The sequence below is a fragment of the Mauremys mutica genome, chromosome 1, assembly GCF_020497125.1.
Source record: "Mauremys mutica isolate MM-2020 ecotype Southern chromosome 1, ASM2049712v1, whole genome shotgun sequence".
Lineage (NCBI taxonomy): Eukaryota > Metazoa > Chordata > Testudines > Geoemydidae > Mauremys > Mauremys mutica.
Genome location: NC_059072.1, coordinates 67,351,123 through 67,373,444, shown reverse-complemented (window position 1 = coordinate 67,373,444; position 22,322 = coordinate 67,351,123). Strand labels below are relative to the sequence as shown.

The window sequence follows — 22,322 nt, the reverse complement described above, 5'->3', positions numbered from 1 at the left end:
ACACAAAGCTATTAGTGTTAAATATTCATATCAGAAGAAACAATTCCAAAAGGAACTAATTTACCCTTTCTTTCTCCTTCAAACTCAATATAGCCAAAGCTCTGTGTACCATGTGCCAAACTTCACTTAACTTACACAGCAAGAGCACAGAATTTTGCAGAACTCCAGCAGAACACATTGAAGATTCTGCAGCAGCTTCTGATACTTTTTTAAAAAGCTTTTTCCTTGAATTAATATAAAAATGAATGATAACTACAGTAACTTCTGTGTTGTTTGGTATTCAGTTCCTTTTTATAAAAAGTCATTGTTCTCTGGATTTATGCAGTGGAAAATGCATGACTTTTATAGAAGTTTGGATGTGGAGGTTTTGCAGTCAACTAGGGGACATATGAGGATTCTGGTACATAATAAAGTGAGTGTGGAAGCTTGGGATTATGGGATAAATACATTAGCAAGACATTAAAATGATCAGTAGTGGTTAAAAATATTGACAAGGAAACGTGCATAATTCATAGTGAATAGCCCATTGAGATAAATATACTAGTTCACACCTCAGAGCTATAGTTTCAGACTGTCTGCAGACTTGGGCAGACAATACAACACTATTTGTAGTCAGTTTATGCTTGAAAAGATTTCTTGTCAATTATAAAAGTTTAGAAATGTACTTTTCTTTAAAACAAAACAAAATACTGTGTCACTGCAAAGGGAGATATTAGTGAATGTAGTTTGAAAATATCCAGAGAGCCAGAACCCAACAATAAAGGATAGCTAATGCCTCTGAGAAGCAAAGATAGAATATTTGCAGGAAGTATTTTAATGCAGGAACATCTGAAGAAACCTTCATAACTCTTACCACTTTTACTGTTTATGAGCCTATCTGCCAAGTTTCCCAGTATTCCTCTGCCTAGTAATGAATATGAGCTAGCCAGTTAAAGGTAGAAGATAAGAGCAGCATACACATAAAAAAGAATGTTTCTTGCTGTGATATTAGCAGAACAGTTAAGTCTGAAGCCCAAATAATAGTGCAGAGCTCAAAATAATTCATGTTCACATTTTAATCACAGGCATCTCATGCTTCTCAGGTTTAACCTTCTGGAAATATGCTAGTTAGTAATAGTTTCTCCAATCTGAGTTGGAAACTCATAGCAAAAGAGCCTGTTTTGAAATGCAAACCTTTCATTTTTAGGGCAAGTTCAGTTGATATTAATTCAAAATATCCTTGCTACAGGATAGAGTATTTAAATAAATGATTGTTACTCCAGCTTAGTAAAGGAAACATGTTTCTCTACCAGTGGATTCCAGAAGGGTTATATTAAAAAGAGCGAGTAATGGATTTGCAAAGTAAAACAAACAGAGAGAAATTTTGTTCCACAAAATGTATCAGACTTTGTATTACTCTCTTTCTTCTGAGTTCTTTAAATATCAGTTGGACAAATGACAACAAATTGGGCAGATAATTAGCTGGTGTAAAAAACTGAGGATCAGGTCCAATGTTTGTGAAGAAATAATCTTTTTTTGGATGGATTTTTTATTAATGTAATGACTTTAAGAACAGATTGGCAGCCGCGTTTGAATCAGGGATGTCTAGCTCCAAACTACAGACCTGTCCCACTTATGCTAAAAGAGTAACATGGTTAGGTGGCATGTGTTATCCTTCACACTTCAGAAAAGAAGGCAGCCACACAATTACTGAGCTCCATCCTATAGAAATCACACAATCTTGTTTTCCGACAGGACACTATTCACTAGAAACACATTTACAGAAACACACATCATTTGTGAAGAAGAGCTCTGTGTAAGCTCAAAATCTTGTCTCTCTCTCACCAACAGAAGTTGGCCCAAAGGTATTACCTAACTCACTGTGTCTAGTATCCTGGGACCAACATAGCTACAACAACACTATGTGCTGTAAACACTGGCATTCTTTACTTCCTGACCTAAATTGGAGTGCGATTTTGCTGTTAGAGTTATCATCTTTCACTGCAGTGGCAGCTGCATCTCAGTGATAGATAGCAATAGTCTATATAATATAATTAATACTGCATATATTCTGTAAATCAGTTTGTATTGTGCTTTGCTATCCTTCTTAAGGAATGGAGCTCATCATTAATTGCGTGAATCAAAAACTCTGCTGTTGTCAGAAGACATAGGAAGAGCTAAAACTGTATGCCACAAATCACTTTCATCCTAGGCCTTGGTGTTTTACAAAACAGAGGCTTCTGTGGAAATCGTATGTTATTTTTTCATATCAGTAAACCAAATCTTTAATGCCTCCTTTTTTTAATAAATTCTCTCTCTTTTTTTCTCATCCTGCATCAATTATATTGACTTAAATAATGGAAGAACTCTACAATTGCTCAATTGCTAAAAAAAAAATTAAAATCATAAACCCTCTCCAATTCATATTTTGTGCCTCAATCAAGAGTCCAAATTAATTAATTGCTAGAATAAATTAATATCAGCTGTGGACACTGGCTATGGATCTTTTTCAAACTTAATTAGTAGCTCAGACATTCATTAGAAACGGGGATTTTTTTTTCCAACAGAAAATAGTTTCTTTGATAGATGTTCTAGCACTCATATACCAAAACCAAAAATGAACCTTTTAAATATATGTTGGGAAATCCGGCTAGGTAGAGATCAGTAGAAACAATTTATTTTATTTGGATACATTTGGATAATCACCTCTTGTGATTTGTGATTCTCCTACATATGCATGTTCTGTATCATACTGCAGGTGGACATATATCAAGTTACATTGTGTTCCCTGAGTTACAGCCTCGTGCAATAAAATATCTTGTTTTCTCTCTCAAGTCAAACAAGGGCAAAATTCTCCTGTTAGACTTTGATGTGTAAGTACTTATCTCTGAAAAGTGAGGAGGTCTGTTCTGGGATGATATATTTGTTTTAGTACAGTGAAACACTATTTCTGGTGGTTGAAAATCCCTCAACTGCAGTCCATTTCAGAACCGCAAGTGTTTTGCACCTTAGGTGAAATGATTCTCCCTCCATGCCCTTCTCTGCTCCGAGTTGGCTGACCACATTTGTTTGAAGGAAATTTATGTTTCAGTGCAAAAGTACAACCAAGATCATCATGTACGTCCTTAATGGATTTTGTTCCATTACAAGAACCTGTGCCCCATATATTCTAACTTCTGTATGTGTTAACCATTTAAAGAGGCACTACCTGTATGATACAGACCAGCACTCAGAAATCTACAATAGCAAACACTCATCATGGATTTACATTTAATTCAAATCTAAAGAAAAATATGTCATCTTCTTGGAAGCAATCAGAGATCGGACACTAGAAATGGACAGGCTTTTCCCAAACACATTATGAATATTAATCTATGAAGAGGATGAAACTGAACAGAAAATACTCACAGGAAGTGTCACAGCAGGCTACAGCATGAAATGGCATATAGGATGACTACTGTTAAAATGGGGAGAATGGCTCACACCTATTTGTGGAATACCAGGAAATGATAGTATTCTGACAATTAGTGGTGGTATAGTCACTGATGTACCGTAGCTGAAAATCAGGCATGCTGCAGTGAAATGCATGCCATGTGACACAACCATGCAGTCCTGGCTACTTTCTTTCTGATTCCTTGGTGAGAGTAAATATGTTTGAATGGAGGAATTAGGACAGAGTTACTAATCACTGCCATGCTTATCACATATGGTATTCTTAGAATCTGTTTTCCAGAACTGTGGCATAATCTTTCAGATTATTTGTTGGGTCCTTGGTCTTTCAGTGAAAATATAAAGGTACTTCAGCAAATGCAGGCTAGAAAGATGTTTGTAGTTTTAGGACTGAAATGAGTAGGAGAGCTCATTTTGTATTTGGATGCTAGAATGAAAGCCTTTGATTAAACAGTCGCTGACCAGAAGTTTCCGAAGTGTGACTCTGTGAATTCTTCATATCCTTGCACAGTGATATTAGCAGATGGAAAAACTCATTTGTGGTTAAAATGAATTTGTTGATAGCTGTTCTGTCTACACCAAGACAGTTGAACAGTAGGAGTTAATGGTCTCAATTTTGTCACAGAGATTTGTGCTAACTATATGCCCTCCTATAGAGGATTGTACACTATACAACCACAACTGAGAAATTCTTCTCCACCTTCTTCATTTGTGTTGAAGAAGCAAAACTAATTTTATCTGATTTTCCTGCCATTATGAAGCCTGTTGATATTGTTCTGAATAATTTGGATTCAATTTTAGAGACTTTGTATTACATTTTGCAAAGGAAATTTAATTTTCAGTATGTTTCTATTGCATTTAAGTAACCCTGGCGCCTTCCTCCAGTGATCAAAATATCACTAATAAATTCCTGTTAACCAAATACGGTGTATTCTAATGGAAAAAGCTTTCATCTTAGGTTTCAGTATTAGTGAATGGAAGTCATTGAATGGTTGGTTTGTTTTTGTTTTTTTAATTATTCATGTATTTTTTCTCTATGTGAAATGGATCACAACATTTTTAGTACTAAGGCTTTGATCCTACATGTAGTTAATGCATGTGCTTAGCTTTACTACTCAGATTCATAAAGTTAAGCACATGCATTAAATCATTGCAGTATTGGGGACTTAATTATTTTTACCATTCAAAAATGTTCTACAGTTAATGAAATAGGTGAGCAGCTCGTTTGCAAGAAGCAAAACAGAGTGGAGCCTATTAGACCTGTTTTTAATTAAATGTTGCATAAAGATATTGAGCTTTGAATCTTCTTACCAATTCTATTCCATTCTTATACTGTGCTCATTGCTACATATCCCAGTATATGCATTCAAGGTGACTTGCAAATGATCTTAAATAAATGGGATTGTGCTTTTTTTAAAATCTACTTGTTTTACCTTAAAAAATACTAAGAATGTCAAGTCCAGTCTGCATTGATTTAGCTGGAGGACCTGCTAGTTCTCTCACAGCATGTTCACTATAGGGTTGTCTACAAGAACGTTTAGTTTGCAACAAGCTGGGATATAAATCTACCCTGCACTCACCTCCCACTCATTGTGTCCATGTGGACCTACTGATATATTCTAATAATTCCTTAGTGCACCTTGATCTACCCCTTTGAAACGGAACTATATTACATCACACCAAGCAAGAGTTTCACACTCCTGAGCAACATAAATTTTACCAACATAAGTGGTAGTGTAGACATGGCCCGAGTTAGTGCACATTGGTAAGGTCCACATGAACTGTTAGTGCATGGCAGGTTAATGGTGGTCCTTCACATTCCAGCTTGCCATGAACAAAATGTTTGTGTAGAAAAGCCCTATGACTTTCATGCCTTAAATGAAAGGGTGGGAGGTTGAATCTCTCTCAAAAGCTTCCTTTGTCTAAAATGTTAATCACGGAAGTTAAACAGGTGTTAACAAAACCCAAAAGTGTGACTAAAATTCCTTTCCCCTCTCATTTGTTTAGTTCCCATTCACTGCACTCTTGAGGGCATCATCACTTCACTAGTTATCCAGTCATCTTAGAGTCTTCCAAGACACACAACCCTGAGGGTATGTGTATACTATGGAGACTTTACAGGCATAGCTATGCCAACATACCCCATAGTGTAGGTGCAGCCTACACCAACAGAAGGATTTTTTCCATCTGTGTAGGAACACCACTTCTCCGAATAACAATAGCTAAATCATGGAAGCATTCTTCTGTCAACGTAGCTAGCTGCATCTACACTCAGGGTTATGTATGACATAATTTCGCTGGTCAGAGGTGTATTTTTTCACACCTCTGACCAATGTAGCTATATTGATATAACTTTCAAGTGTAGACTCAGGCCATGTCTACACTACCACTTATATTGGCAAAATTTATGTTGCTCAGGGGTGTGAAACTCACCCGCAAGCAACATAAGTTTTGCTGGCATAAGTGATAGTGTGAACAGTGCTATGTCGGCAGGAGGGCCGACGGGGTGCGGGGAGAGGAGGGGAAGGGGACCTGCCCCGGGGCCTGGTGACTTAAAAGGGCCTGGGGCTCCTGGCCACTGCTGCGGCAGTAGCCAGAGCCCCGGGTCCTTTAAATCACCGCCGGAGCCCCAGGTGGCGCAGGCTGGGCAGCATGGAAGGTCTGGCTGGGGGAGACTGATCCCCAGCCCCACCCCTTCCGCCCAAGGCCCTACCCTTTCCAGGGGCCTGGAGTTGGGCCCCCGTACCGGTAAGTCTTTTATATTACTTTCACCCCCGGAGCTACCCAACATAGCTACCGTTGCTCATGGAGGTGGTTTTATTATGTTGGCAGAGAGCGGCTACATGAGCGATCTCAGAGCAATGCAGCTACATCAGTACAGCTGTGCTGCTGTAAGTTCACTAGTGTAGACATGACCTCAGTCCAAGTTTCTAGTGTAAAAAACAGGCAGACCCCACCACTCTTTCAAAGAAACAAACCAACAAAATAAACAATTTTCAGGCCTTCTAGATTCATCATAAAGAAATAATGAACAGGAACAAACTCTGTTTTTTCCCCTTTGCTTGTCATCTTTAGGACTTTGTCTGAACTCTGTAGCAAAATATTCTTGGTCTTTGCATTCATGAACCAGAATAGCCTCTTATGGCAAGTTTTCAGCCCTCCCATTGACTTCTATTGCAGATGCAGATGGTCCCCCTTTATTTATGCATACAAATACAGATTTAGGCACTTTAGGAAATCTTAACTTGAAAATGTTTGCCTCATTCTCCTGGCCCTATGTCCTCCACCTTTGATCATGTTGCTTTGAAAGTAGTAAGTATCTTGAAACAGACATTATTAAATTAAAAGAAATGCCCATTGACATACTCAGGGGAAACAAAACAGGTTAAGAGAGAGTCCCCTCCCCAGAGGTTTCCTAGTTGTGAGTTTGCCAACCTAAAGTGGTTGTCCATCTAATCCTAATAGCGTGTGGTTTAACTTGATCAGTTGAATGACTACAGTGGGTGCTTTTCTGGATAGCACATCATCATTTTATGGTTGAATAGTTCTATTTTTAACTCAGATTGTTTTATACATATGAAATGGTTTGGATGCATTTTACATACAGAAGGATTACAACAGATGGTGAGGGGCCACAGAAGAGCAAGCTACAGCTACCAAAATTCCTTTCTGAAAGAAATGCTAGAATGTTGCATCTCCACAGGAAATAATAGATCTCTTTCATGGTACTGTATGTTTTTATTATGTTTAGACATAAACATGAAGGATAAAGGAAAATGTATCAAATGAATCTGTAAATTATTTCAGTGCTGGTCAATTGTTGTGATACTTTAATATAAACCATGCAAAGAAAAATGTGCATGAAATACATTCTACTATGTACCGCATCTAACCCAGAGCATATATTGTAAATAGCATAAATATTGCGTTTTCATGTAATATCTTAATTTTATTTAATGGCAGGTATTTTTAGATTTCATGCTAACTGAAATACAACAAATATTTGGAAAATAATGGGTCCTATAAGTAATATGATGATATGACGTTCATGAAACCATCACATGATAAGAATGAAAAACAATGGAGCAGTGAATACTGATAAATGCAGTCATTATAGATCAAGTATATTTTCTTTTATCTCACTAAGTAAGATGTATAAAGCTTCAAGGGCCCAAATCCAGCAAGGCAGCTATAAGTACATGCATAACCAAATGTGTGTGAGGCGTCCTGTGGAAGTTAATAGGACTACTCGTGCCAAATTGGGACCAGAACTGTCTCTGTTCTGGAAAATGACTGTAAAATGCCACTTACTAGCTTGACAGGTCTGTCCTTATGTACATTCAGAGTCACAGCTGGTAATTTTAGTGGTAAAAGCAAGTCTTAATGTTATTACTGAACAAAACATCACAACTCTGGGAAAGTGACTTCAATTCTTTTCTTTTCTGTGGCGTCATCCACAGAATTGTTAACCAAGTTCCAGAAAGCTCCTTCCTGCAGGTTTTCCCATTGAAGAGGGACAAGGGAAACTCAGTGAGGTTTCCCTTCATGGAATTACTTCCTTCCTTTAGGAGGGAAAGTGGCGGGTTCTGTGTTCCCAAAGCCCTCAGGTCTCAAGGTGTCTTCTGTGGCACAGGGCCACTGTCTCTGGCCAATTATTAATTTCCATGTCATAGCTTGATTTATTTTAAATGTATAATATTTATCCAGACACATGTAAGTGTAATCAGGCATTCATTTTAAGTGTTGTGATTAATCTTTTATAAAATCGATTTTAATGTGTGTGATGTTACAGTAGCAGCGTCCCTCAGTACCCTTGAGGTATTGAGTCAGTGCTCTGAAATCATAATGGACAGATAATAAACAAATGCATGATGTACCTATGTCTCACGGAGTGGTAGGAACATAAAATTAGCTGATGCGTGCATGTAATCTGTGTGCCAATGTGCTGGATGGATGGCTTTGGGCATTACAGCTATAGGGCCAACAGGATGGGTTTCTCTTTTGAGAGTTTATCATTTTCTCTGTGTGATTTTTACAGATTTTGCATCGGTTTTATTTAACTCTGAGCACTAATAAAAGGCAGCAAGCAGTTAGTTCACTTCCAAAATGCTGTGGAGGGCTCTAGTTACAAAAGCTCCATGCAGCATGGTGCAGAGGAGAGCAAAAGTAGGGATGGCAGCTGGAAATAGGGCTCTTCATGGAAGAGAGAAATGTCTGAATAATCAGTCTTCATGTGGCTGAAGTGCAGGGGTGGAGAAAGGGAACTCCATCCCTACACAGTACAGCCCCACCATAGTAACTGCTTCGTCTCCCTCCACACCACTTGCATGCTATGGTAGGGCCATGCAACCTCTGTAAACGTAAATCCTGCCTCTCTTGCCATTCTGCATCCAACCTATGCAGAGTCAATGCAGCGACTCCCTCTTGCACAAGTGATGTAGAATCCTCCCTGAAGTGCCCCTTTCTGCATGCACACACTGCTTGACCAGCCGCAATGGGAGACTAAAGCAATGCAGAAGTCTTCACACTGGCCCTTCTCACCCTTGATTCACTCAGGAAAATGAGTAGGGTTTTGTTAGGTTGGTTGGCTTTTGTTTTTGTTTTTGTTTGGCACCCTAATATTGTTTAGGCAAAATCTTTCTGGGAAACTTTGCTGAGGGGCACGCTTTTTATTAACATCTTATTTCTGTCCACTGCCCCAAAATAGTAGCAGAAAATATCTGTTCATGTGTGGAATTGTTGAGTTTATCTCAGTGACACACAGCATGAAAAATGTTTCCCTTCAATTATTTTTAACAGTGTGAAGCAAATCATAGTTTTTCTCCAAATGTCATTGAGAAAAGAAGGCTGGCTACCTGTTCGGAATTGCCTGTGTTTTCAGTGGGCAGTGTATATGGCATTCAAAACTGATGTTGCTAATTAAATAATACATGCAGGAACCAAGAGTAAACTGTAGTCTGTTCAAATCACCCCTCAGGTGCTGTGTGTCACCTGGTAAGATTCAGCTCATTAGCCGTAATAAAGTCATTATGTGCTTACAAAGTTAGAAGCAGCTGGACTGTAAAAAAAAAAATCACCATATACTGCTGAATCTATGTGTGTGTGTGATTTTAATGAAATAACATTGAATTAAAGCTGTTTTTTGTGTGTGTAATTTGAAATTCAACAGATCAGTTAAATTAACTGTTGGCAATCTCTGAGAACAGCATGCAGATAAAACGTATGGGATATTCACGGATGCATAAAACCAGAAGGGACCATTATGATAATCTAGTCTGACTTCCTATATAGCATAGGCCATAAAACCTCACCTAATTATTTCTGCATCAAGCCCATAACTTCTGTATGAAACATATATTTTTAGAAAGATATGCAGTTTTTATTTAAAGACTTTTAATATACGATCGACCACATCCCTAGTTAAGTTGTTCCAATTGTTAAGTATCCTCACTATACAAAAAAATGTATTCATTATTTCCAGTTTGAATGTGTCTAGCTTCAGCTTCCAAGTATTGGATCGTGTTATGCCTCTTTTGGCTAGAGTAAGGAACCCTATGCTATCAGAAATCTTCTCCTTAGACCATGATCAAGTCACCTCTTAAACTTCTTTTGGATAAACTAAATAGATTGAGTTCTTTAGTCTTTCACTATAAAGCATGATTTCCAAAGCTCAAATCATTCTTGTAGCTCATTTCTGAAGCCTTTCCAATTTGTCAACATCATTTTTGAAGTGGGGACACCAGAACTGGACAGAGTGTTCCACTAATGGTCTTGGTCTTACTGATGCTTTTATGCACCTCTTTTGATAAATTATTTAGATTTCCAGAAAGCTAATTATAATATTTGGAGAATTATGTGCATTATGGAATACTAGCTAAAATAATTAGAATAATCAAGATATGATAATGCAGAATGTGCAGTCAGATATGGTGACAACATCAGCCAGTCATTTGCAGTGAGAATGGAGTAAAGTAAGGATGTATTATGTCCCCACTATTGTTTGCACTAGTCATTGACTATCTCATGAGGAAATTAACCGCAGAAGGCAACTGAGGAATTTTGTGGATGAATGATAAAGCACAATTGGATAATCTCATTTTTGCTAATGAGATTGTCCTGTTTAATGAAAAAGAAGACCCAGCTTTGGCCAGATACAACAAAACAAGTTGGTTTGTTCATCAACAATCAGAAGACAAAATATTTGGCTATAAATGTCCCAAAAGTAACCTTTAGAGTCAGAGAAGAAATGCTAGAAATAGTAAGTCATTTTACCTGTCTAGAGAGTGAAATGTACAATAATGGGGATATTATGCTAGATGTCAAGCAACAAATATCAAAAGCAGCAAACTACTTTCATAAACTTGAAAAGATTTGGAAAAGTAGCATGAGTGGCACTGACACAAAAAACATTTCTTTTAACATTGGCGTCATGTCTGTCCTCCTTTATGGAGCAGAGTCATGGAAATCTAAAACAGAAATTGATAAGAAGATCAACTCCTTCCTAAGTAAAGGCCTGCGAAATATCTTCAGAGTCCTTTGGAAAGAGTTTTTTCCAATATCAGAAATTCTAAGTAGAGAAAACAAATCTAAAATCATCAAGTATGGTAAGAAGATGATCATGGACATGTATAAGACATGGTTTAAGGATGCCACCAACATGCCTTCCATGGCAAGTGATAATTCTGTAAAGAGACAAAAGGACGACCTAGAGAAGTATTAGGCAGAATGACAAAGAAGCCAAATCCATCGCCATAACAGTCAGAATTCTAAACAGACCAGCACAAGAATGAAATAAATGGTGGAAATCGGTGGATACTTTATGTACCTGAGGATGTGGGAGGATAAAGAACAAAGAATAATGCTGTATATAGCGGTGGTTAACACCTCACTCCTACTACTTGATATTCTCCTGTAACCCTTGTACATCTAAGGATTACATTAGCTCTTAGACACTGCATTGCACTGGGAAATCATGCTCAAGTAGTTCTCTACCATGATCCCTATGTTCCATTCAGAGTCATTGCTTTCCAAAACACAGTCCGTCATCCTGTAAGGGTGACCTACAGTCTTTGTTCCTAGATGTATCTGACCTTGTATTTGGCCGCATTACAATATGTTGTTCAAGTGAGCCTAGCTTATTCAGATCACTGTGTAGAACTGATCTGTCCTTATGATTATTTACCACTCCAGCAATTTTGTGTTATATGCAAACTTTATTAGTAATGATTTTATATTTTCTTCAAGATCATTGATCAGAATATTGAATAGAATTGGGCCAAGACCAGATTCCAGAAAGAGACCTTCAGCCAATTCTTGGGTGCAAGTTGTCCGGTCCTGCAGATTTAAAACATTTAACTTTAGTAGCTGCTGTTTAACATCCTGCCTAGTTACTGTTGGGATGGAAAGTATTTCATTATTGCTGTAAAAGATGAATACATCAGCCAGCTTCTTTCCAAATACACAACCGAAATATTTATTGAACCCTTCTACCTTTTCTGCACCATTAGTAGCAATTTTATAATCTCCATCTAGTAACAGAACTATACCATTACTAGTGTTCATTTTCTATGTGATTTTAAAAAAATCTTATTGTCCTTAACCATACTGGCCATAGAGCTTCCTCTTCCCTGATAATATGAAGTCACTAGTTAGATATGTGAAATCCAGGGATAATAATTCTCTGTTGTTATAGAAATGTAGATGGAGTCACAGAATTACAGTCTTTTCAGAGGATCTGCAGTTTTCTTCAGAAGCAAACCCCTTTTTATTAAAAGGAAAACTTTAAATTTTCTAGCCTCTTTGGGAATATTTACACAGCCCATGGAAGCAAGCCTCCTAGCTCAGGTGAACAGACATGGGCTAGTGGGGCTCATACCAGTGCTGTAAAATAGCTGAATAGACAGCACCTTGAAGTTGTGGCGTGGGCTGGAGCTTGGGCTCTGACACCCACCTCCGTCACTAGTCTTGAGAGCTCAAGCTCCAGCCTGAGCTGCAGCTCCAAGGCACTGTCTGCACAGCTATTTTCACAGTGCTAGCCCTGCCACCCTGAGTCTGTCGACCCAGGCTGGGAGGCTGTCTTCCACAGGCTATGTAGACACCCTTTTGATGTAAAGACACTATAGCTTCGACAATATAAATTTCTTTTTGAGGCGGCAGTGAGAAAGAATGAAATAATAGCATCCAAATAGGTGTGAACAACAGCGCCTAAAGTGCAAAATTACCCCATTCATCAACCTGAGTTAGCACATTTTGAATTTAGCAAAAACATGAATGTAAAATTCCCATCAGTGGAAGCAAATTGGATTTATAAATTTAATCCAATTGCCAGTTCTCTGCTTCTGCTCTTCTAATTCTCTAAGCCAGTTCCTGGTTGCTCCTGTATACCATTCCTCTGTTTCTGTCTTCCCAGCCCTTCAGACATAACCCAATCCTGGCACTGTTGCTTCTCTTCTAAAATTCCCAATATGATCCTCCAGCTTCTGCTCTTCCCACCGTCCTACAGTGTGCATCTATATGTTTTGTTCATGGTTAAAACGCTACAAATATTTCTTTGTATATGTATGTGTATATTATGTATAAGAATGTTCTATTAGAGCCAGGCAACACTTTTTTGCACGAACTGGTTTAAAAAAAAACAAACTTGTTTTCAACAGCAATTTTTTTGTGGAAAATTGTCAACTTCATCAACTTTTAAAATATTTTTTACCAAAATTGTTTTCAAAATTCAGGTTTTGGTAAATAACAAATATAAAATGGGATTTTGATAAAAATTTGGTTCAAAACTTTTAACAATCAATTTCATGAAAATGGGAAATGGGTCAATTTTGAACTCTGTAAAATATAAACAAGAAATTTTTGTAATTTTTTGCAAAATTGTTGTCCTGTTTTTGAACAACTCTATGATCTGTTCTCTGTATGTGTATTTTTAGCGTACAAGAAAAGATCGGGTTAATAAAAAGAAGAAGAGAAAAAACAGAATAACACCAATGAAATCTTGGGAACTTAACTTCATTTCAGGATGACAATTTGGAATCTCTAATAACACATTGTACTTTAAAAGACTTATGAGTCATAATGTGTATTCAAACCACATTAAGCAAAAGAATGAAAGTACATGACTTGTCAAGGCCAATTTCTAATCTTTTTCCAGGTCATCAAAACAAATAACATTCTTTAATATTTCATAAGGAAAAATATGTATCTTAGTTAAATCCCATAGACAGTCAATGGGATTTAGACTCCTAAATGTATAAAACACTTCTGAAAATGAGATTTAGGTTCCTTAATCATTAGGTGTTGCAACACCTAAATACTTTTTAAAATCTGGGCCTTGGATATTATGGTGATGGAGGATCATATAAATGCCTAAAAAATAGATCTTAATGTAATCTAACAGGACCTTATGGCTTATGCTAGAGTATGCAAACATAAAAAAGGAACATATGTAGTGAAATAGTTTTAAAAAAAATCCAGTTCCAAAGGTTCTGTCTATCTTCTACACCATCACAAATAAAATATACATGTAATACCTTCTTTCTGTACTTTAGAATGTGTTTACCAGAGGAGTTTTAAATGTAATTATGGCTCAGTATTAATCAAATTTTATACTAAAATATTTTACATACAGTGTAATATGACAAACCAAAAATGTGGAAAGGGAAATATTATGGTTTAGTGGATAGGATGCTGGACTGGATATCTGGAGACCTGGGTTTTATTCACAGCTTTGTCACTGACTTGTTGCATGACTGTAAGCAAGTCACTTCACACTTCTGCTACTTTTTCTCCATTGTAAAATGTTTTGAGACCCATAAATGAAGAGTTCTATATGTGACCTTAGAATTATTATTTATTATTGAAAGGAGCTTCATAGTTTGCAATATTTTGTGACCTATTGAGATACACAGTGAATCAACACTCAGTTTATGATTAAACTTCTTTATTTTGATTACAAAAGCAGTTCTGAAGTTAACAGCCATGGGACCAAATTCTGTTGTCTATTATATTGGTGCTGTAATAGGGAGCAAAATTTGCTCCAGGAAGAAAAATCTATGCAAAGAGGGAGTAAAGGTCACTAGATAGTGTCAATCCAATCAATAATAACACAGGCTGTTGGAAACCTGATGTTGTTTATCATTTGAGATTAATATTTCAATTGGCTAAAATCCCTCTCTGTGTTCAGAGTCAGGTTGCTCCCAGGTAGCTGCACGGTGGAACCTGTAGAAAGAAGCTATTTGTATACAGTAGTTCTATAGGGCTACTCATTCTGGATATGGGATCTTCTTGTTGATACCTGGTGGATGACTAACTTACGTAACGCACCTTCTAGACCTCTCTGTGCAGATTTGCTAATTACTATGAGAAGCATCCTCTCTGTACATTCCAGTTCTGGTAAACTGCAGGAACAGCAAGTAGCTGTGGTGTCCCCCCAGGGAGCACACCTCAGCAGTTCTGGGACCAGTTAGGTCTCTAGCAATAATACCAGGCAGTCACTTTCTAGAGGCTGAATGGGATTAGCTTTTCTTTCTCTGTTGACTTAGAAACCTGCATGATTAGAGCTGATTATTGATGTGAAAATGAGATGCACAGAATTTTGCACATGGATGTGGACACAGCAGCAGCACCTGAACGGCTTTTGGAAAAGTAAGAGACTCTATCAGGTTATTCAGTGTGATATAGGTCTGTTTAATATAGTAAATTGATATAGTGAGTGGATAACACTTATTGTGTGCAGGAAATGTTGGATTGTATGCACTGTAGTATTTTTGGTCTTGTATTTCCTGTATGGTGAACAGAAAACTCTAGCGGAGTCATCCATTTTTCATAGTAACCCAAAAACTGATCTTTGTATTGTTGTCATGGGGCTGTATCTTTAACACAAGGGAGACCTGGGAAATAAACTGCCAACTATGGGCTCATTTGTAGCCATGCAGCTCCATTGAATTTTTCTTAATTATTGCTGCAACAATTTGTGGAAGGTATTATATTTCCAAAGCCTTTTTGTCACAGGGACAGAACACTGCATATTAGCAAAATTTAGAATTCTGATTAACTTAAAAAAATATTTTGCTTGTTCTTGCTGCTTGTTCTGCTCAACAAATGCAAAGATTTTTTTAAAATCTGCATTTTTAATTTAAACTTTTTTTTCCTCATTTTCCCTTTTTCCCCTAAGAGAGGTAATTATTTAAGAATGCAATATCTGTCTGAAGGTTTTCTGCTTGTCAGAAGAGGTCATAAAATCTTAGAAAAAAGACAGGGAAAAGAGCCATTTAGTTCATCAACCCTTTCTCCATACCCACTATAGGGCTGTTCTATTATATTTTTTGACTGCTTTGGTCCCAGTTAAGTCAGCTTCCCCCCATCACTTTAGAAGATTTGCATACAATCTAATGTTTATCATTGTCAGGAAAGTTAGTTCCAGTCTAGGAGACAGGCAGGGAGCAATTAACCCATACATTATTTGGTATAAAGATCAGAGATGTCTACATTTAGCTCACATGTCACCAGTTTTGCCATAGAAGCAGCTTTTATTCATGCAGGTAAACCTGTTGATTTCAATGGGATCATTTGTGTGGATTGGAATGATTCGTGAGTAAGTGTTTGCAGGATTGGACCCTTAACTAAATTGATTTCTGCCTTATCATAGTTACATGCTATTAGGCTCATAAATAATAGGAGCTAATTTGTCAGAATAATTTTAAAATCAATGGCTTCTACTTAGTGTTATGGATTAAAATAAAACAACTACAATATCATATGAAATTCCTTTCTCTGCGTGGTACTGTCATATATAGTATATACATACAATATAATATATAATTTAAAGCACCTTCTCCTGAATTTTTTAAAAACTGTAGTAAATTAAACATGTAGGACCAAACATGTTTGGCAGGGACTGCTATTCTTATCCCATGTAGGACATGTATATGCAGGTGCAGCTCCACTGATGAATTTGGCCCCTGATTTTCAGTTAGATTCCAGTCAAGCACTTAAAAGATAAGAACCTTTTGCTAATGGAAATAACTTCTAACACAGTCTTTCCTTACATGATTGCTGATTTTCCTAGTAATAAGGCGGATGTCATGTGTTTTTCAGAAGTCAATGGGGCTCCATCTAAACACAGCAGCACACCCACATGCAGTCCCCTATGGGATTGGGCCTTAGGTATGGTGAATGTGCCATTTGGGCTTTTCACCCTCCTTTGAGTCATGAATACACCCAGAAGCTATGGACTCTCACAGTGTGGATTTAGAGAGGCAGGGACTGCTATTCTTATCCCTAAAATGGAGCAGTAGCCACAGAACTGTTATGTTGGCTCCTACAAATGCCCAGGTATGTGAACTTCACCCGTAAAGCAAATGAATACATATCTTTTCCAATAGTTTTTGACAACTGAACAGTCACTTTTTCATTGTATAGATTATTATTATTTCTTTGTATTATTCTATGCTTAGGAGTCTTCTCCTTGACATTGTGTGGTATAAGGGAAAGGGAAATGTAAGTGACCACAGGTATGTTTGTCTTGCTGCATCCCTCATCTGAAATTGAATTGCACAGATGCAATTGGCACTGCTCAAGTTTCTTCTTGCTTGTGTTGTTCTGTGGTGGTGTGGAGGGGGAGATGCTGAAGAACTGGAGGTGAGGAGAAACAGAGAAGGAAAAATTCCACAAAAACAAATTGAAAGAGTAACAAACGGAAAAACAAGGGAGGGTACAAAGACTTGATGCCCAATAAAGTTCCTTTCTGACTGTAAATGTGAAAAAAGAGCGGGTATGTTTACACTTTGAGCTGGGGGTTTGATTCCCAGCTTGAGGAGACGTACTTGTGCTAGCTCTCATTGAGCAAGCGAGCTAAACACAGAGCGTAGCTGCAGCAGTGCGAGCTGTGGGACTGGCTGACTACCCGCAGCACATACCCGTCTGAAAACCTAGGCATGTATCTGAGATGGCTTGGGCATCCCGCCACTTGTGACAGCACAGCTACACTCTGTGTTTCACTCCCTAGCTGGATGAGAGCTAGCGCCAGTATTTCTCCATAATCCCATCTTAGAGTGTAGACATATTCAGCAAGACTTGAAGGCCAGACCCAGGGAAATACTGAGGTCATCCACATAAGTATCTTCAGGGAGTGTCATCTCACTTTCCTACCCTGAATCCAATGCAGCAAATGCAATGCAAGCAAAAGGGCAAAGTGTAAGATGAGCAAAGTACAAGTATAAAGCAAGCAGTTAATCAGTTAATATTTGCTCAGTACTTTCAAGACTTAAGCCTTGAACAAGTCCTGACTAGTGTTATATGCTTATTAAGCAGGAAGGGCAAAGAGGATTCACAATGGTAAGTGGTGACAGTGCTGCTGTGATAGTTGAATTTGCAATGCCTGTAATAAAAATAAAACATAAAGAAGTGATAGTGGTAATAAAGTCTATGCATTCCAAATTGCTAAGTATTCCACTTGTTGAGTAAATTCCTTTTGGGAAAGTACAATATTAAAAACACTTACAAATAAAATGTATCCTAAAAATGAAGAGATGTTTAAGGATGGGAAGATGATATAGGAGGACTGTGGGGTTTTTCTTTGCATGATTTATGAGTGTAAACTTTCTTGAATGGCTTGTTTTAACACCTAGAGCCTGGGACAGGCATAGCAAACAAATCTGAATACATAAAGAATAAACTACCCTTTATGTTGCTGTCAATCTCTTTCTAAAATTTATTAGGAAAACTGGGTTATCTGTTTACAAAATGTTAGCTGGGAGGGATGCCCTGACTATTGGAATGGTAGAGACAATGTTATTTCCCCCCCAACCCCTGACCAACACATACACACTGAAGGGCCCTGGCTTCCAATCATTAAAGAGTTGGCGGTAATGTTAAAAAAAAAAAAAAAAGACAATTTCTTGCTCTGACTGTTTGACTTCCCAAATGAAAACCTCATTAAAGAAATATAAATTGGACTGTGGCCTCTTAAAGATTTTTCCACAGTGTTTAGTCAACACATGAAAAGCTTGTCCCCATTTGCAGCATCTGGTGTCCAACATAATTCTCAAGAGTCCAACATGGGCAGTATTAGCGGCCTAGACTGGAGAGGGAGACCTAAAATAGCAAACTGACATTTATGTCTGTGAGAGTCATGCAGTTAAAACCCTGTATGAGTCATAGAATATTAAGTGTTAGTATTTCCGCTTAAATGTAAACTATACTTTTGGTCTTCAGTAGTACATCAGTATCTATCCATTCAGCTGCTCAAGAGAAGAGAAATATGCACCTCAGAGTCTGTATGGATATGATGCATTTGGTATTGCCAGCTCCAAGAGTTCAAAAATCATGAGATTGTCTTTAGTTCATGAGTTTGGTTTTTTAAACAATAATAATACAGCTAGTATTTGATTTTGGAGCCTATAGGTTTCACGTTTTGAAGCAACCATGAGGCTAGAAACGTATTTTTTTATCAAATGAATTCTGAGGTTCTCACCTATTCATGATAAAATCATGAAAGTTGGCAGCACTGGAGAGTTCTATGAAGTATCCGTGGTCCTCAAACTATGGAGATTATTTTTTTCTGCATCAGGCCCAGAATGCAGTTCAGGTGATGCTTCTTAAACTATAGGAGATTAAATGCAATGACAAACATATTTAATATTGGCTGGTTTCGGTTTGTATGGCATTGAAATAGATAGGAAAGTCAATGCTATCAATTTTGTTCCCATATCTTGGTGATTAGAGTTGTATTGGACAAAGCTCAAAAGGTTGACAGGTTCAGTGTAGATCAGCACCTAACAACCAAGGGTCACCTTGAGACATCTTTAAAAGGCCTGGTTTTCAGAAAGTACTGAGCACTCTGGAACACTTGAGGGCAATTGCACCTGTATTTCCCCTTAGTGGGCCAGCAAGGACATTCAGTCTCAGGCCTCCAGATTCCCAGCTGTTGCCTTTCTTGGATGGAGACCCATGTCTCACTCACTTCTGACCAGGTGTGATGGGGTGCAGGTGGCTCTGCAGGGGTTAACTGTGCATTGCAGGCTGAGGAAGCCATGCCCCTTCGCTTCTGCTGGGCATGCTAAGCCTGGAGGCAAGGTATAAAAGGAAACAGCCCAGCTCAGAATGGGCAGGCTGCTGAAGAGAGAGGAAACCAGGTGCAGGTTCTCTCCAGAGAGCTGCTACAGGACCCAACTTCAGAATCAAGGCACACTGAGCCCCAGTTGGATTCCAGGCTGCCTGACAACCCCAAGAGGAGGCCCTGCCATCAGGAGCTACACCACCTGGGGACCCCAGAGACCCATGGGAACCTCACTGGTGAAGACAGAGTAGGAAGCAGCACGGGGACTTAGACTTTGCTCTGGTGGGTGAACTGGGGAACCATCAGCATGTTTTGGGAGGATCCCTGCTGACTCCGTGGCAAGTAGCCCCACCATTGCCAGGGCCCTGGGCTGTGGCTCGGAAGAACAGGGAGGGCCCAAGTTCCCTTACCTGGGGTGTCACACCCTCCTGAGTGGCACCCCACGTCCCCAGTGGGCCAATAGGCCACACAATCTCACACAGGGGTATGACTTTATTGACTCTGTCCATTAGGTCACACTGACCTGACTGTGAGGGTGGCTTTATCAACTCCATCCATTAAGCAATGCTACCCTGACTGTAAGGGGCTTCTGTATTGACTCTGGCCATTAGGCCTTCCATTGCCTGAGTGGAAGGGCTGCTTTATTGACTCAGGCCACTTGGCCGTATTACCAGGTTCCATAGTAAGTGTCATTCACAGAGGACCTAACCAGCTCCAGTACAGCCTCTTCCCTTTCTGGTGACCACATGTGACCAGGCACCCCCATGACCTACCCCCCAACAAATGGGTGGAAAATTAGGGCACTTGCTGAGAAGCCCAGAAGAGAGGGGAATCAGGCAACGAGACCCCTGCACCACCCTGACATGGATACCAAAAAGCTCCTTAAGTGGATCTACACTGCACACTTCTGTCAGCAGTGTGTAAAGCACATACTTGCATAGCCCCCATAGCCTGGGTATAAAGAGCAGTGTAGCTGGTGAGGCACTACTTAGGCAACTGGAGTAAGGACATACCTGAAGGGTGCGGGTATGTACTCAAGTGCATACCCTGCATGCTTTCTACTTGCCCAACCCATACTTCGCCATCCACACTGTTATTTTTAGCAAGGTAGTGGCCTGCTGTCACGCCGCTGTTGGAGTCTTTCCCCTCCACATTGTTGGAGCCCTTCTTTACCACAGGTTAAAACTCCAGCAGCAGGGAAAGGCTCTGCCAGCTCCCCATTGCTGGAGCCCTTCCACATCTCAGAAAAAGACTCCAAGACTGGAAAAGCCTCTGAAATTTCCCTGTTGTTGGACCCTTTCCCCACAGTGAAAGGCTCTGACAGCAGGGAGCTGCTGAAGCCTTTCCCCACTACATCCCCTCTGCCAGAGCCTTTCGCTGGCACATATAGCTACACACCACAGTAGATGCAGCCTGCTTTTTGCTGTGACATGTAGCTACATGTACACTACATGCTGCCACCAGTCGTGTGTAGTGTTGACATAGCCAGCTTAATTGTCAACATTTATAAGTAGCACATCATTCTTTCTATGCAAGCCTACTGTATTCTTAGGGTAAAAACACTACAGAGAAAATATACTTAAAACAATAAAATAACCTGCATGCATGCTAATAACCTTACCAGACACTATCCCCACTTTAACATTGGCTCTGGTAGGAGCAGTCCTTCAACTGCCCACCCCCAGGGTTTCCTTTGTGATCACAAGTTCATCACAGCTTCAGCTCAGAACAAGTGCATGGTCTTAAGGGGCCACAGTACCAGCCTTTCCAACCTTTCTCAAAGGATTGGGGCCCTCTGTGGACCAAGGATCCTGTCCCTTTGCTAGATCAGGAAGAAGGCCCTGAGTCCAGGATATTTATAAAAAAAAATACTTTTTGTATGTTGGTCCCTGGAAAATCCAATTTGAACCAGTATATGTGAACCTCTCCAGGGGGCGGCTTTAAAGGTCTGATAACAGAGGAAGTCCATTAGCATCCCCTCCGTATTGGAGAAAGTGCCACAAAAAGACATACAAAATTACATTTTAATGCACTGTACCCCAGAGGTACTAACCCTAATTCAATAAGGTTTAACTTAATTAAATAGAGTTTATCTTAATTTCACAAGGTTTGTTCAGGACATTACAGGATACTGTCAGTCTGTCACTTACCCCCTTTCTGAAAATCAGGCTCTGTCTGAGAATCTCAGGCTGGTCATCCAAAAATTGAAGCAGCAAAATTACCTGTCACTTCTGAAAATCTTGGCCATGATGTTTGTCTAAACATTCCAGATCTTTTTGTATTGAAGGGAAGTTTGGAAAACCCAAAAAAGAGGCTTTCTCATGAATATCCTGCTTCCAGCTGGCCCAGAAATAGTGCAAGAATACCATTTTTGGTAGTATTTCAGCTCTTCTCCTTCATGTCCCAAGTACAGCTGGGTGAAATTTTTTGAATAATTTATTGACAAAAATGCGATCTTGAGTGACCCAAAACTGTGCATGAATTTGAGACAAATAGTTTTGGCCATTCAAAAAATGGCTGGAGGAAGAGGTGCTGCTGCTGCTGCTGTTTCTGCTTTCCCCCCTTTTTAGAGCACTCACCAAAGACATGGGAGATCTTGCTTCAAATCCCCTAGAACAGACCCAAAACAGACTTTTTTTTTTTGATTCACCAAAATTTCTGAAAACATTCAGATTCAGTTCAACCCAAACTGATTATTTTCAGAACTGCCACAAAACTGAAAAATCAATTATTCCCCCAGCTCTAGTCCTGTGGAGGGACAGGAGGGCATGAAAATAAAAAAGTGTTCTGTGTCTCCCCAAAAAGGTTCCATTTGCGCAAAGGTTCAGGAAAATTT

At 39.0% G+C, this 22,322-nt stretch overlaps 1 protein-coding gene and 1 long non-coding RNA gene across 7 annotated transcripts in view; one reads left to right on the top strand and one right to left on the bottom strand.

Moving 5' to 3' along the window:
• Window positions 1-22,322, top strand: part of PTPRR (protein tyrosine phosphatase receptor type R) — a 210,581-nt gene that overhangs the window by 70,404 nt on the left and 117,855 nt on the right. The gene's annotated exons all lie outside the window — the stretch shown is intronic.
• On the bottom strand, window positions 11,684-21,155 carry LOC123369425. 4 transcript variants are annotated; one of them, XR_006579145.1, is made up of 3 exons: window positions 21,108-21,155; window positions 18,902-19,030; window positions 11,684-11,763 (listed from the first exon to the last, which is right to left on the bottom strand). It is a non-coding gene; the product is annotated as an uncharacterized LOC123369425 (long non-coding RNA). The 4 variants fall into 4 exon arrangements; XR_006579108.1 differs by lacking the exon at window positions 21,108-21,155 and adding an exon at window positions 19,897-19,930; XR_006579248.1 differs by lacking the exons at window positions 11,684-11,763; window positions 21,108-21,155 and adding exons at window positions 16,939-17,061; window positions 19,897-19,930.